A 17,431-nucleotide genomic window follows, 5' to 3' on the forward strand; every position below is an offset into this window, starting at 1 on the left:
AAGTTGATGTTCGAGATTATCTAATTTCTGGGCCATTTCAGTCCCGTCCGCTTTAATTTCACTCAGCAATCGTCCTCTTTCCGCATCCCTCAATCGAATTTTCTCCATTTCCAGCGTCATCTTTCTCACATCTTCCTCACGTGCCGCAATTTCTGTTTGTGCTAGCAAATTCTGGTAACACCGAGACAGTTTCTCCGGTGTACGCCGAAGACTATTCCATGACTCACCCATCCTAAATGCATTTCATATATATATATATATATTAATCAAAAAAATAACCGTAACCTAAATCTAATATAACTTCAATCAAACAAAATAAGAAATCTAACAAAATCATATATATTTAACAAACTAACCTAAATCTAATCTAAACAATAAGTATAGACAAATCTAAATCAATGAAACAAACAAATAATTTAAAGTAGCCTAAATCTAGATAATATATATATAAACTACATTATAAGAAATCTAAATCTAATAATAAACAACAAAAAAAACAAATGAATCTAACCTGAACGCGAGAAGACAAGAAGAGAAGCGACGGTGGAGGAGGCGGCTGCGGTGCGGAAGAGAGAGAAAGGAGAGAGTGAAATGAAAAAGAGAAGGGTTAAGGTTTGTATTTATAGAGGTAGATACCGAAGGTTTTCATATTACTTTCCGTTTTGATATTAGTCAAAACCGAAGGTTTATTAAAAACCCTTCGGAAATAACCATTACCAAACTTAGAATTATTTTTAATTGAGTCAAAACCGAAGGTTTTTTGGAAAACCTTCGCAAAAGAGAATTTCAAAAAAGGTAAAACCGAATGTTCTTTGAATAACCTTCGCAATTAAAAATCTCCGGAATTGCAAAACCGAAGGTTTTTTTAAAAACCTTCGCAATACCCCACATCCAACACTTAGAATTATTTTTGGTTTTTTGGGAAGGTAAAAACCGAAAGTTCTACAAAGAACTTTCGGTACTAATTAGTAAAACCGAAGGTTTTACAACCCTCTCGGAATCTATTTTTAATACCGAAAGATTTGTTCCTCTCGGGAGAATTTAGGAAAGTTTTATAAAATCTTCGGTAAAAACCGTCGGTAAATGTCGATTTTTTACCAGTGTAAGTTCGTTTTTCATGAACCTCGAGTGAACCTATTTAACGCACAATGACTCTTTCTTTCCTTGGATCTCCCATAAGTGCTTATATGTGACAACTTTGTTCCACTCCACGCAATTCCTCAAACTGATTCCCCCTTCGCTTTTAGGCATGCATACATCGGTCCAATTAATATTCTTACCCCCGCGGCCTTGGCTGCCCCAAATAAAATTACGTATCAAAGTCTCAAGCTCTTTCATAAGAAGCATAACCGTCTTCGGGAGGACAATCTGTTGAGACCAATACCCAATGAATCCCATAACAATGCTCTCCACCAATTCAATGATGCCCGTATAAGGAAGCTTCTTCATCGCCCATCCCATGACAACGCTCTTGAGTTTCCTAATGAGCGGTCTACAATGAACAAACTGAATTTGTCTAGCCGTGAGTGGAATCCCCAAATACCGAACTGGAAATAAACACTCGTTAATACCCATAATATTTTTAATTTGCACCTTTGTATCATCATCAACACCACCGTAAAATACCGAACTCTTATCCTTGTTAATCATTAAACCTGTAATATCAAAAAAGAAATTAAGTGCATCTTCAACAGTGTTAATAGTATCAACATCAGCGTGCGTAAGTAAAAATAGGTCATCCGCGAATCATAGATGTGTAATCCTCTCCTCCTCGCAGAAATGGTGAAATTTGTAATGGCAGTTCTTTCGGAATATTGTTATGACACTCTGAAAGACCTCCATGATCAATACGAAGATAAAAGAAGAAAGAGGGTCCCCCTACCTCACTTCGTTTTCACCCTTAAAGTAGCCACCATGTACGCCAGGTCAATTGAGATTTGATAATTGGTTTGGTCGAGGGATAAAAGGTGTGTGAGGTCACGATATGATATGTGAATTGTGATTTGGTGGTTGGTTTCAAGGAGGGATAAGAGGTGTGTGAGGTCACGTTATGAGAGGTGAATGACTTACAACTTCAAGTAAGTTCTCTAGATTAATCTTAAGATTGATATTGCATATTACATAAGGGGTAAGGGGTGTGTGAAAAAATGTGAGATCACGAAGATGATAGGTCGATTGTGAATTGATTGTTGGTTTGGTCGAGAGATAAGATATGTGTGAGGTCACAATTTGAGGGTGAATTGTGATTTGGTTGTTGGTTTGGTGGAAGGATAAGAGGTGTGTGAGGTCACGATATGAGAGTGAATTGGAATTGGTTGTTGGTTTGTCGAATTGGGGTAGAAGAGGTCGAGATAAGGGATTAAAATGGTTATAATAGTGTGTAAAGTAGCCTAGCATTACTTTAGATAAGAGCGAAATGAATGACTTACAACTTCAAGTAAGTTCTCTTGATCGATCACAAGAATCACATTGCATATTTCTTATGTCTTTGTGTAGTCCTCATTAACTCATTTGTGTAAAAGTGTATAAAGAAGTCTAGCGTTAATTAGCAAAATTGATAACTTACAATTCAAGTATCTTCTCGTGATCGATCTATCATGACTAACAAAATAAAGTGTAATTGATTTGAATCCTACTAAGAAGAAATTTGTCTTTCATAATGGAAGAAGCATAAGATATGTCTCCCGTTTCAAATGAGTTAGTGATGACTACACAAAGACAGAGACAATATGCAATGTCAATTTTAAGATCTAGAAATCTTATGACATGGTGAGATGTGATAGTTTTTGTTGTGCTCTAAAGTGATATTGGTGGTTAAAAATATAAGAATATATGAATTAAAATGTTTATTTGACCGTAGTATGAAAATGTGAGGTATGATGAGAGATTGTTTGGATTGTGGTGGTTTACCGAATTGGGGTCAAAGAGGTCGCGAATTAGCCTAGCATTACTTTATATTAGAGTTAAGTGAATGACTTGCAACTTCAAATACCCCAAAACATAAATAAGTATATATTATACTTTATTTCAAAGGTTTCTTGGTTTCTTTCCATTATCCCGCAATTACTTAATTTATAATAGAATTTAGATTAAAGTACTAATATACATTAATTTTATATCACAATTTAGATTAGTCATATTCTACATTCTTAATTACTCCACAATTTGACATTTTTTTTACATTTATCTCTAATCAAACTTTCATATATCTTTTAACATATTTTCTTTCACAATTTTATTCGGTAATCTCTATATATATAATGATGATTAATTTTGAATGTGTTCGGATTGCCGGGTCGAGAGTTGTGGTTAATTTGGATATATATTTCGAACTCGCAACCTAACAAAACAAGTACAACTCTTTAACCAACTAGTCTAATAACAAATTATATTTTAAATTTAACACTAAATTTGATTTAGGCGAGACATTTTTAACTAACTAATATATATGTATATAATGATGCTTAATTTTGAAAGTGTCCATATTGTCGGGTCGAGAGCTATGATTAATTTGGATATATATGTGAGAGTAAATGGATATTTGGGTTGGATTCTGGGTTGACCCGCCCATAAACATAGAACGGTTAAACATAAAATTAAAAATGTTTGGAACTCACAACCTAACATAACAAGTACAACTTTTTAACCAACTACACTAATAACAATTTATAATTTAAATTCAACACTAAATTTGATGAACGCGATGCGTTTTTAACTAACTAATATATATATATATAAAAATATATATAGTTATGCTTAATTTATATATATATATATATATATATATATATATATATGTGAGAGTAAATAGATATTTGGGTCGGATTCAGGGTTGACCCGCCAATAAACTTAAAACGGTTAAAAATAAAATTAAAATGCTATAAGCATGTTTCGAACTCGCAACCTAACAAAACAAGTACAACTCTTTAACCAGCTAATTAGCTAATAAAATTTTATAATTTAAATTCAACACTAAATTTGATGAACGCGAGATATTTTTAACTAACTAATATATATATATATATAATGATGCTTAATTTTGAAAGTATATGGATTGCCGGGTTGAGAGCTGTGGTTAATTTATAAATATATGTGAGAGTAAATAGATATTTGGGTTGGATTCTGGGTTTACCCATCCATAAACTTAAAACGGTTAAAAAAATAAAATAATAAAATATAGGTATGTTTCGAACTCGCAACCTAATAAAAACAAGTACAAATCTTTAACTAGCTAGGCTAATAACATTTTATGTTTTAAATTCAACACTAAATTTGATGAACGCGAGACATTTTTAACTAACTAATATATATGTATATAATGATGCTTAATTTTGAAAGTGTCCGGATTGCTGGGTCGAGAGCTATAGTTAATTTTGATATATATGTAAGAGTAAATTGATATTTGGGTCGAATTCTGGGTTTATCCGCCTATAAACTTAAAACGGTTAAAAATAAAATAAAAATGCTATAGGTATGTTTCGAACTCGCAACCTAACAAAAAAAATACAACCCTTTAACCAACTAAGCTAATGACATTTTATGTTTTAAATTCAACACTAAATTTGATGAACGGGAGACATTTTTTACAAACTAATATATATATATATATATAATGATGCTTAATTTTAAAAGTGTCTGGATTACCGGATCGAGACCTATGGTTAATTTGAATATTTATGTGAGAGTAAATGGATATTTGGGTCAGATTCTAGGTTGACCCGCCCATAAATTTAAAACGATTAAAAATAAAATTAAAAATGCTATATGTATATTTCGAACTCGCAACCTAACAAAACAAGTATAACTCTTTAACCAACTAGGCTAATAACAATTTTTATTTTAAAATCAACACTAAATTTGATGAACGTGAGACATTTTTAACTAACTAATCTATATATTTATAATGATGCTTAATTTTGAAAGTGTCTGGATTGTCGGGTCGAGAGTTGTGGTTAATTTGGATATATATGTGAGAGTAAATAGATATTTCGTTCGGATTCTAGGTTGACACGCGTATAAACTTAAAACGGTTAAAAATAAAATTAAAAATGCTATAGATATGTTTCGAACTCGCAACCTAACAAAACAAATACAAATTTTTAACCAGATAAGCTAATAACATTTCATGTTTTAAATTCAACACTAAATTTGATGAACGCGAGACATTTTTTACTAACTAATATATATGTATATAATGGTGCTTAATTTTGAAAGTGTCAGGATTGCCGGGTTGATAATTGTGGTTAATTTGGATATATATGTGAAAGTAAATGTAAATTTGGGTCGGATTTTGGGTTGACCCGCCCATAAAATTATAACGGTTAAAAATAAAATAAAAAAATGTTATAAGTATGTTTCGAACTCGCAACCTAACAAAACAAATACAACTCTTTAACCAACTAGGCTAATAACAGTTTATATTTTAAATCCAACACTAAAATTAATGAATGTGAGACATTTTTAACTAACTAATATATATATATATATATAATGATGATTGATTTTGAAAGTGTCTAGATGGCTGGGTCGAGAGTTGTGCTTAATTTGGATATATATGTGAGAGTAAATGGATATTTGGGTCGGATTCTGGGTTGAGCCGCCCATAAACTTAAAACGGTTAAAAATAAAATTAAAAATGCTATAGGTATGTTTCAAACTCGCAACCTAACAAAACAAGTACATGTTTTTAACGAACTAGGATAATAACACTTAATATTTTAAATTCAACACTAAATTTTATGAACGCGAGAAATTTTCAACTAACTAATCTCTCTCTATATATAATGATGCTTAATTTTGAAAGTGTCCGGATTGTTGGGTCGAGAGTTGTGGTTAATTTGGATATATATATGAAAGTAAATAGATATTTGGTTCGGATTATAGGTTGACCTGTTCATAAACTTAAAACGGTTAAAAATAAAATTAAAAATCTTATAGGTATATTTCGAACTCGCAACCTAACAAAAACAAGTAAAACTCTTTAACCAACTAAGCTAATGACACTTTATATTTTAAATTCAACACTAAATTTGATGAACGCTAAATATTTTTAACTAACTAATATATATATATATATATATATATATATATATATATATATATAATGATACTTAATTTTGAAAGTGTTTGGATTACCGTGTCGAGAGTTGTGGTTAATTTGAATATATATGTAAGAGTAAATGGATATTTGGTTCGGATTCTGGGTTGATCCGCTCATAAACTTAAAACGGTTAAAAATAAAATTAAAAATGCTATAAGTATATTTCGAACTCGCAACTTAACAATCCAAGTACAACTCTTTAAACAATTAGGCTAATGACACTTTATGTTTTAAATTCAACACTAAATTTGATGAACGCGATATATTTTTAACTAACTAATCTATATATATATATATATATATATATATATATATATATATATATATATATATATATATATATATATATATATATATAATGATGCTTAATTTTGAAAGTGTCCAAATTGTCGGGTCTAAAGCTGTGGTTAATTTGGATATATATGTGAGAGTATATGGATATTTGGGTCGGATTCTGAGTTTAACCGCCCATAAACTTAAAACGGTTAAAAATGAAATTAAAAATGCTATAGGTATGTTTCGAACTCGTAACCTAACAAAACAAGTTCAACTCTTTATCCAACTAGGCTAATAACAATCTATATTTTAAATTCAATACTAAATTTGATGAACGCGAGACAATTTTAACTAAATAATATATATATAATGATGCTTAATTTTGAAAGTGTCTAGATTGTCAGGTCGAGAGTTGTGGTTAATTTGGATATATATTTGAGAGTAAATAGATATTTGGGTCGGATTCTGGGTTGACTCACCCAAAAACTTAAAACGGTTAAAAATAAAATTAAAAATGCTATAGGTATGTTTCGAAATCGCAACCTAACCAAACAAGTTCAACTCTTTAACCAGCCAGACTAATAACATTTTATATTTTAAATTCAACACTAAATTTGATGAACACGGGACATTTTTAACTAACTAATATATATATATAAAATAATGCTTAATTTTGAAAGTGTCCAGATTGCCGGGTCGAGAGTTGTGGTTAATTTGGATATATATGTGAGAGTAAATAGATATTTGGGTCGGATTCTGGATTGATCCGCCATAAACTTAAAACGGTTAAAAATAAAATAAAAAATGCTATAGGTATGTTTTGAACTAACAACCTAATAAAATAAGTAATACTCTTTAACCAACTAAGCTAATAATACTTTATTGTTGTCTTGTGGCGGCTCACATCATTTCTAGTTTAAATATAAAAATAGTTTTGTGAATGTATAAAATCTTAATTAGTTGTAATTGTGTTTTGAATATCCTTTGGATCGGAGACAAGTAGTATTTTCTAAGATCCGACTCGGGGACAAGTACTTAATACCCATCGAGTATCGCTCGATTTTCATCTGATACTCAGATTTTCATCTAAGGGAGAGCTTGATAATGGACTATAGTAGCTGAATAGGGGTGCGCCCAATCTTTTATTAATTATGCGGCTTAATAACCCGTTCTAATCCTAAACTTCTGTTCGCGAAAATGGCAAAGAAAAGAGAAATTTAACTTCGTTTTGTTTTGTGTCTTGTGTTTTCATGTCCTCTTTCTTTCTTCGGCCCCATTATTTCTTCTTCTCAATTCAGTCCTCCGCTTCTTCGTTTTTTATTTAATTTGACCCATAATCTTTCTTGCATGCTTGTTTTGGGCCATCGAGCTTCGGTCTCGGGCAGGCTTCAACTATATTTTAAATAATTAATTTAACATTTTATTGATAGATAACAAATTAGATATGAAATCATGAAAAATAAAATTGTTGTCAAAGTTGATATCATGGATTAAAATAATGGGAGGGATCAATTATTCCATGGATTGGAAAAATATAATAAAGATAAATATTTTTTAAACTATAAAATTATATTTTTTAAACTAATTTTCTCAAATGGGAAAGAAGAGGAACAGTCTATGGGACAGCTGATCACCCCAAAATAATAATACAAATTTAAATCGATTATTTTGTTAATAACCTTTCGATCATAGTTTTAAAACCTGACCAAATCATTAACCCGGTGAAAGGACTGGGTCACTAAGTTATTGGTTTAACAGTGGATCAACGGGGTTCAAATAGTGAGTTTTATATAATAATAAAATAATACAAAAATAGTATAAATTTATTAAATTGTTTATACAATAATAGTCAAAATAGAGATCAAAATTCAAAATATTATTTATAAGGTCAATTTTTTCTACTCCAACTAGCATATACATTTCATTCTCTTAATCTCTCAAATTTTGTCTCTGGTGCTCACTTGTTTCGTGTATAATTCTTTTCTTTTTAACTTCTAAAAAAATTTGCATTTTATATATCACTTGTACACTTTAGTACAAACGACAATCTCCCCTTTGACACCTGCGAAATATTGTTTAAACCGATGAATACCTCTACCCTTTATTAATGATTTGTAATAGAGACAAATGAGTCTCTTTTTATTCTTTTAATTTACATAGTCCTCTCTACAATGAGCCATGCATGATCAAATTATCCTCTTACAGAATTTTGAGATTGTACACTTGAAGAATTTGGTGTTGCATCTTGGTGTTTCTCCAATAGATACCATAATCAAACTACACATAAAAAGATAATCCATAGACCTAATAATCACTATATGAATTATGAACCTCAAAATAATATCAAACTACTGTCATTAACTATATGAAGTATGAACCTCATATAGTTCTTAAGGCGGAATTGGGTGGGGTGCGTATATGAAGGGATGTCTTAATTCCTCGGTTCGTGAAATTTGGGATGAAGAATGGAATGCACTTCTGAGGCATATTCCAGAATGTGTAAGGATTCTCAACTTCATACAAATGATGCACTTTAATGACACTATCGACTCACGAGTTTGGAAAGTGGAAAGAGATAGAAAGTTTAATTCTAACCTAGCTTGGGAGTCTATTCGCGAGAGGGAAAACGATGTGGGCTGGTCTCGTGTTGTATGGTCCTCCAAAATCATTCTAAGACATCAATTTGTGTTGTGGTTGTTGATTAGAAAGAGACTTTCAACTAGGAATCGTCTTAAGCATTTTATGGATATTTCGGACTCTAAATGCCTACTTTGTGATGAAAATGAAGAGACGATGGATAATTTATTTGACGGATGTCCGTTTACATTCGAGTTATGGAGGTTGTTTATAAAAGCTATGGAGTTAGCTTTTGTCCCCTCGGATTGGATTGATATCAAGGAGGTGGCCATTTTGAAAGCTAAAGGTAATCTATTTCATTCAAATATATTTAAATGTGGTTTTACTTCTATAGTTTACCATGTTTGGATAAAAAGAAACTCAAGAGTCTTCACGAAGGTGAGATATGGTGTTGATGACGTTTGGAAGAGCATTAAGTTTGATGAAAATTCCTTTGTTCGTAGTTGGAGATGAATTCCCAAAAGCGAGTAAGATTGGTGTTTATGTCAAAATTGGGGCATTAATTATGGTGAAGTCACTCGATCTAGCAACTTCAAAGTGAGATTATAAACTTATTATTGTTTGTTTGAAAAATTGTAATTCATTTGTTTGAATGTTTTGTTTGTGTTTATTCATTTAGTTTGTAATTCTAGTTTTTTAAAATTAGAGCAATTGTTTTTTTCTCTAATTCATGAACTCATGTATATTTTTTTCCCTTTATTGGGGCTTTTTAATTAAATGACATTATGTCATTTTCCAAAAAAAACTATATGAAGTATGAACCTCAAAAATAAGACAAATTTTGACAAAATATAGTGACAATAATATAAAAGAAGTTAAAATAAAAGAAACATAAATGGATTATGCGAGGGACAATGTTTCAAATCAAACTATAACCTCCGATTTTTAGATAACTATGCTTATCTGGAGAAGAAACTAAATTTAAGTTATGACTTACAATTAGAGTCGTCAATTTGGGTTAGGCCTGTTGGGTTAGCCCGCCCCGCCAAATAATTTAGATGGATTGGGTTGAAATATTATCAACCCATTTGGAAGTGGTCATACATGGGCAATCCCACTCGGGTCGCGGGCCTAGGCGGGTCGGGCTTGGGTTGGCCCGTAGGTTGACAAAAAAATCTAATATGATTTATAGCCTTATATGCATATACCGCATAACCCTAGTTTTTTTCTCTCCCAGGCAGCACTGCAGCAGTCGGCTACTTCTATTTGTTCCGACTTTCTTCTATTCGTTCTCGCCTTCAAGGGTTTGTGGATTCAAACTTGGTTCCCGTTCCAGAAGTTTCACACTAAAAGTCTGAAACTTAATATTCTGTTAAATAATAGATTCATTTTCAAAATGGACTCCTCTCAAAATTAAGATATTAATTTGGATGTTGATGAATTTGAAAGTGTTAAGCATGATGAAGGGTCATCTAAAAAGTCTAAGGAATATTATGATATTAGGATGTATTTTAAGAAAATGAAGGGTATTGATAATATTGAAAAAGTTGAATGTAATGGATGCAAAAAATAGTATAAATATGGGGGTAAACATTACGGGACTTCTACATTGTGGCGTCATGTTAAAATTTGCAACAAATTGAAGTTTCGCGACGTATGACAAATGATTCTTGATCAAGACTCTTGTTTGGTGTGTATTATGACTATTTGATCATGTTCTTGAACTCTTATTTTCTAGAACCATTAATGATTTTTATTTATTTTTATTTTTAGTGAGACAACCCGCGGGCTGGCCTGCCTAACTCGCAATCCACCTTAGGTTGGGTTGGGAATTTTTAGACCGCTAGGATCGTGGTCGGCTCATCGTCGACCCGTCAAACGATGGGTTTTGGTGGGTAGGCCCGCCCCACCATGGATTGGCCCTTTTGACCACTCTACTTACAATGTCACCTTAAATTGTTTTATTAGTCGGGTAAAAACATAATTAGATAGTTCAAATAGGAGGAGGAGCTTAAGGTGAATACAATAGTTTGTCATTCTCAGTGTCTAGAACTAAAAATTTGTAATCTACCCACATGAATCTAGAAATAGGTAAATCCAATGGGAACCAAAAAACGGGAAGAGGATAACCGAGAGTGATAAGTGAGAAAGAAAATAAATGATTTTTTATAATAAAAAAAAATAGGATAAACACACTAGGTTAATACGGGCTGCCAGATTTCCGGTCCAACCGGCGAATTGAACGAGTTTAACTGGGTTAATTGCATTTCTGATTTTTTTTCATCAACCCATCTGATTTGAGGACCGGTTAATCGGGTTTGCCGGTTTCACCGACGGGCCGAGCCATATCGGGTTTCAAAACTATGCTTTAAATAGTTTAAAATTAACGACCAAAATTATGTTAAGAGCTATAAAATATTTTTTTAATTTGGTTATATGTATAATTATTAATTAGTTGCGATTTAAATTTAAATATTATTTAATTAGTTTCTGTTAAAGTAGAATTGTAAGTATTATATATATTTTTTTATTAATTTAACTGTATTAATAATACTATTTAATAACAGAATAAAATAATAACATAGTTAGATAAAAGTATACATTTATTTGTATATAATCAATTAATATTTTAAAAGATAATATAAAATATAAAATTCTCATTAAATAATGATAATATATTATTAAAAAAATGAAAATAATAATGATAAAAAAAAAGTTAAATAAAATAAAAGTTAATATTATTACTTTAATTGAAATAATGAAAGAATACTTATTTTTTTATCTTTATATTATATTCTTATATTTTATATAAACATAAAGAGAGAGACAAGTTTTTTTATTTTTTTTTTGAAAAAAAAATGTGAAATGAATTAAGTATGTAGCACACGGACTTGAACCCAAAACCTTAGGGTTAATATCCACCTCTTATTGTCGTTAGGCTAGAAGAGGGGATAAATGACAATTTATTTTGTTCGTGCTTAGATAAAAAATATTTTCTTTATATTTTTTTTTTCATTATTCAAATATAATTTGATGTAATATTTTGGTTAAGTATGATATTTTAATTTTTATAATAAAATAATACTCTTAGTTTATAATAGAAGGTTTGATGCCTAATAATCGTCAATTGAAAAAATAATTTAACTCTGTATGATTGGTTTGCTCAGATTGTTTTACTTAGTTATTAAACTAAAACAAGATCTTATATAAAATTCAAGACATGTTTGAATCTTTTCTATTGAAATTTTAGTTTTTATAAATTTGTTATACTATTTAGCCTTCAATTTTTTTTATTGTTTACAAATTAATATTTTATATGTAACTACTCGTTTGAATAAGAATTAATTATTTATCCAAAAAAAACTTTGTATATTTTATATTCTATAGTTTATACCATATCAATAATATATAGACCCTTCATATTAGGGGGTAAGTAATCGTCCTCATAAGTTTTGACTCGATCATAATTTTCTGTAACGACCCTTAACTAGTTTAGTTGACAATTAGATAATAAAAGACCGACAAATTAATTGACCAACGGACAATTTATATTCATATTTGAAAATAATTTTTTTTTATTATATCTCTTTCTACCATAATAGTAACGATAAAAATAATCTTTTTTGTGTGTTAAGGGTGTGAATTTTAACAAGCATATATTTATATTTTTTTTAAACTTATTGAATTATTAATATTCTAACAAATTTTCTTTTAAATTAAATCGTAGTTTTATTACATAATTTATAAGAATTTTAATTACAAAAATATTTATAAATTAATTTTTTCCATTTGTTAGTTTATTATATTATATATATATATTTGTTAATTTTCGACTATCAAAATCGACATTAAAAATCTGATAAACCAACTAAACCAATCTTATAATCGTCAACAAACGGATAAAAAATTTAAAAAACCAACACTAATTGTTGGAATGAATTTTTTGAGAAATAAACCGACTAAATTAAACCTTTTCCCCACCCTAATTCATACCATATAAATTGTTAATATAAAGGATTTTTAATAGAAATCAAACTTCTCTAATATATGTCAATTGAGGTAATTAATAATTTTATTTTAAACATATTCCATTTATATTATTATTTCATTTTATTAATTTGAAAAATATCCCCTCCACAATATTTAAAGTGAAAATTGAATCCATTAGTCAATTAAATCTATAACATTTTAAGCACCTACTTTGACAATTTGAGTTATCCTAATGGGTTAACTATGCAAATTAATAACCCAAAACAAGCCTTTAATAAAAGGCAATCAAATAAAAAGATCTAGATCTTTCGTAAATGCTATATCATATGTAGCTTGCTTGAACAATTTTCTTTGCCAAGTACTTACCCAAGAAATCAAATCCATGGAAATAGAGAGCTTCAATCTCTGCTCTTTGACCCCTCTCAACCATCATTTCAACTTCTTCTCTATACTTCTCCTACAATTAGTTAACTAACTTCTCATCAATAACCTGTTTATATTAAGCCCGACAAACTAAAATTTGGCCTTCAATTTTAAACCTGTAAAATCCCAAGGACAACAAGCTTTTCTCTATTTGAAGGTCCCGTGGTTTGAGAGGAATGAAAGATTGTTCCGGTATGAGTTCCAAATCATCTCTTCGAATTCCTAGCCATTTAACATTGCAAGCTGCCATAAAGATAGTTAGTCCAATTTTATTCAACTTTATACATCAAAAGAACTAAAGAAAGCACCATATTTATATGCCTCCAGTCCCATTCCAATGCTTCCATATTTGAATGTACATAAAACTGCCAGTCCTGCTGGATTCCTTGAATATCAACATACAAATATAAATGTATGGAATTTATGTGACAACGAACTCAGTATTATATAATGTCCTACCAGTCAACCAGGCCAAGAATAGGCAACTCTGGATAAGCACGGCTCAAACGGTGCAGGAAGAATCTATATTTGACAATAAAAACTATAAATTTACACAAACTTATAAAACGGTAGAAAATACAGAAAATAATGACATAAAATATATTTGGTCAACAATGCTTTTACTCGGAGTAGCCCATTCTATAGATTTTAATAGAACAATTATCTAAATAATTCAATGTTAGTACATCCACAAATACCAAGTTAAAAAGAAAATACACAAGTCATAATAAATCAACCATATCTTCACTTTCGCTCAAGCCCTTCTAAAATCATTTCCTTCAAGCAGGAATGAACACAGCCCAATTGATAAAAGAATTTAATGAAGAAAAAACAACCTATGTGCCCCCAAACGATATCAAATTATGCAAATTTACATTCATATAAAGGAAAAAATCAAATCATTTACCATTAACTTATTTCATTTTGAAGCAAATTAATCTCATTTTTGTTCATTAACTTATCACTTCTGTCTCATTTTTGCCTGTAATATTTTGTCTTGAATCGCACTGTTATTTTATGTCCTTTAATCATCAATGTGTTAGTGCAAGTTGAATAAAGTATTATTCAATGATCAAATTGCATATAGAAGAACTAACAGCATACAAATTCAGCTAATTTGAACTCAACTGAAATATATAATATTTCTCTTTAATCAGCATAAGGTAAAATCAACTCTAAGTATGAAATACAATCCATGGGATATTATTACAGTTCAAGGAATCCATTGAACTGTGGGGGATTACTATATATATATAACAATTAAACCATTTTGAGTACATAAATGAAATATGGAATCAATATGTTTGTTTACTTACCTTCTCCACCACAATGATGTAGCGAGCATCGGTTTTTGCAACCAATTTCTCTAACAAAGCCAAGTCTCCTGTAATAGCATAACCTGATGATCCACATGCAGCACATTCCACAACCTCTTGATTTGGCTCCTAGTTGCAGAAAGATAGTAAAACATTCAGTTGAACAATTATGAGTATCTAAGTTCGTAGTAATGGAATGAATGCCTGAAGAGATAGACGCCCAGAAACTGCCCCTCTGGAAGATGCCATGATTCCAAGACTGTAACGGGTACATTGGAGCAATGACACCAAATCTGTTTAGCTTTTTAACTTTAGTATGCCTCAACCAACACAATCAATCACCATATACATTGGATCATTAACAGAATGAAAGAGAGGGGAATTACATGGCCTTGAATAGTCCTGTTAACTTCCAACTGAGATGGGAAGTATTCAGGAGAATTGCTAATCAGCTTGTAAAACAGTTCTCTCTGAGTGACTCTCTTCTCGAGAATCAATATTTGATAACACGTCTCCATCATCTTCCAGACTAGACTACCGGATGGGAAGTGGAGAAAGACAAATGAGTATTTGCAAGTATCTTGTAAAGCAAATTAGCAGTCTGATGTGTTTCTTAATTTGATACCTCTGATGAAGGAGTTAGCAGCATTCTCCCTCTTCAAAGACCTGGTGCATAAAGAATCCGAGAGGAAAATCCACGAGGTATCGAGGCCAGTCAACAAAGGGCGACTCACTCGGCTATTGCTTGATCTCCGACTTATCTGCTTCCATTCAAACTTAGAATACATAACCTAGAACTCAAACAGAATAACGGAAGAGACAAATTGGTACCAGAGGAAGATCTGAGATTGCAGAAGTCGGAGAACTCAATATCTTCAGGAAATTGAGTACGGCCACTTCAATCCTTGCCCTAACCTGAATAGAAATCATACATTTCCATCTTTACAGAAAGCATATCCGTAAGAATGCATTATATAAACATATCGGCTTAACGTGAGGGAAGAAGAAGAAGAAGAAGTAGAGAGATCTTCCATTTTTTTTTGTTAGATAGAAATGAAGAAAATTTGATTTATTTACATCCATATAATTTGTTCTTATAACATATATTTTTGTTGTCACAATTAAAATTTTATCACTATTAAAAAACTTATTTTAAATTTACAATAATTTTTTTTTTAATAATCGTGCTTCAATTATTTGGTACCATTTGTATAATCTTATATGTTTCCATGTTGAGTAAAATTATTATAACTAGCATTTAGCCCGTGCATTTGCACGAGTAATAATATATAAAAACGTAAAAAAAAATTACGGATAACATTTTTAATTTTATTTTTAACCGTTTTAAATTTATGGGTGGGTCAACCCACAATCCGACCCAAGTATTCATTTATTCAACATCATTATATATTAGTTAGTTAAAAAGTTAAACTTATATTAATATTAAAACATCCCGCATTTATCAAATTTGGTGTTGAATTTAAAATATAAAGTTAAAGAGTTGTACTTGTTTTTGTTAGGTTGCAAGTTCGAAACATACTTCTAGCATTTTTAATTTTATTTTTAACCGTTTTAAATTTAAAAACGGGTCAACCCACAATCCGACCCAAGTATCCAAATTAACCACAGCTCTCGACCCGGCAATCCGGACACTTTAAAAATTAAGCATCATTATATATATATAGATTAGTTAGTTAAAAAGTTGAACTTATATTAATATTAAAACGTCCCGCGTTTATCAAATTTGGTGTTGAATTTAAAATATAAAATCTGTGTAGCCTAGTTGGTTAAAGAGTTGTACTTGTTTTGATAGGTTGCAAGTTCGAAACATACCTCTAGCATTTTTAATTTTATTTTTAACCGTTTTAAATTTAAAAACGGGTCAACCAACAATCCGACCCAAGTATCCAAATTAACCACAGCTCTCGACCCGGAAATCCAGACACTTTAAAAATTAAGCATCATTATATATATATAGATTAGTTAATTAAAAAGTTGAACTTATATTAATATTAAAACGACCCGCGTTTATCAAATTTGGTGTTGAATTTAAAATATAAAATCTTTGTAGTCTAGTTGGTTAAAGAGTTGTACTTGTTTTGATAGATTGCAAGTTCGAAACATACCTCTAGCATTTTTAATTTTATTTTTAACCGTTTTAAATTTAAAAACGGGTCAACCCACAATCCGACCCAAGTATCCAAATTAACCACAGCTCTCGACCCGGCAATCCGGACACTTTAAAAATTAAGCATCATTATATATATATAGATTAGTTAGTTAAAAAGTTGAACTTATATTAATATTAAAACGTCCCGCGTTTATCAAATTTGGTGTTGAATTTAAAATATAAAATCTTTGTAGCCTAGTTGGTTAAAGAGTTGTACTTGTTTTGATAGGTTGCAAGTTCGAAACATACTGTTAGGATCGGGGACGCCCTTGGAGGACCGGGGTGTTTTTCCGGTTTACGTGAGGGTGGCCGCTTACAACACAACACACAACTTGGTGATAGTCCGGTTAGAGACTATAACCGTTCTCAACACTGCACAAACTGTCACAGACTCTTGAACCGGGTTCAAGGGCGGAAATGTCTGTTTCAGGTTGAAGCAACGTTTGCGACTTTAGATGATGTTTAAGAAGGAGTCGGTTTAATGGAGGTGAGTGACCGGTTTTAGAAGAACGATTAGTTTGCGGTTTACGTTTAGAAAGAGCGGGAAATGAAAGCGAATGAAAGGACACGAGACAAGGA

The 17,431-nt window shown here is 30.9% G+C and overlaps 1 long non-coding RNA gene and 1 pseudogene across 2 annotated transcripts; both read right to left on the reverse strand.

Annotated features, from left to right (window-relative positions):
• Positions 1-13,261: 13,261 nt before the first annotated feature.
• On the reverse strand, positions 13,262-13,941 carry LOC124934977 (annotated as a pseudogene).
• A 642-nt stretch (positions 13,942-14,583) lies between these two features.
• Positions 14,584-15,339, reverse strand: LOC124936121. 2 transcript variants are annotated; one of them, XR_007099090.1, is made up of 4 exons: positions 15,308-15,339; positions 15,069-15,211; positions 14,683-14,975; positions 14,584-14,609 (listed from the first exon to the last, which is right to left on the reverse strand). It is a non-coding gene; the product is annotated as an uncharacterized LOC124936121 (long non-coding RNA). The 2 variants fall into 2 exon arrangements; XR_007099091.1 differs by having other exon boundaries at positions 15,069-15,216; positions 15,308-15,336.
• Between the last annotated feature and the right edge of the window lie 2,092 nt (positions 15,340-17,431).

Source organism: Impatiens glandulifera, chromosome 4, assembly GCF_907164915.1.
Source record: "Impatiens glandulifera chromosome 4, dImpGla2.1, whole genome shotgun sequence".
NCBI classification, from domain to species: domain Eukaryota; kingdom Viridiplantae; phylum Streptophyta; class Magnoliopsida; order Ericales; family Balsaminaceae; genus Impatiens; species Impatiens glandulifera.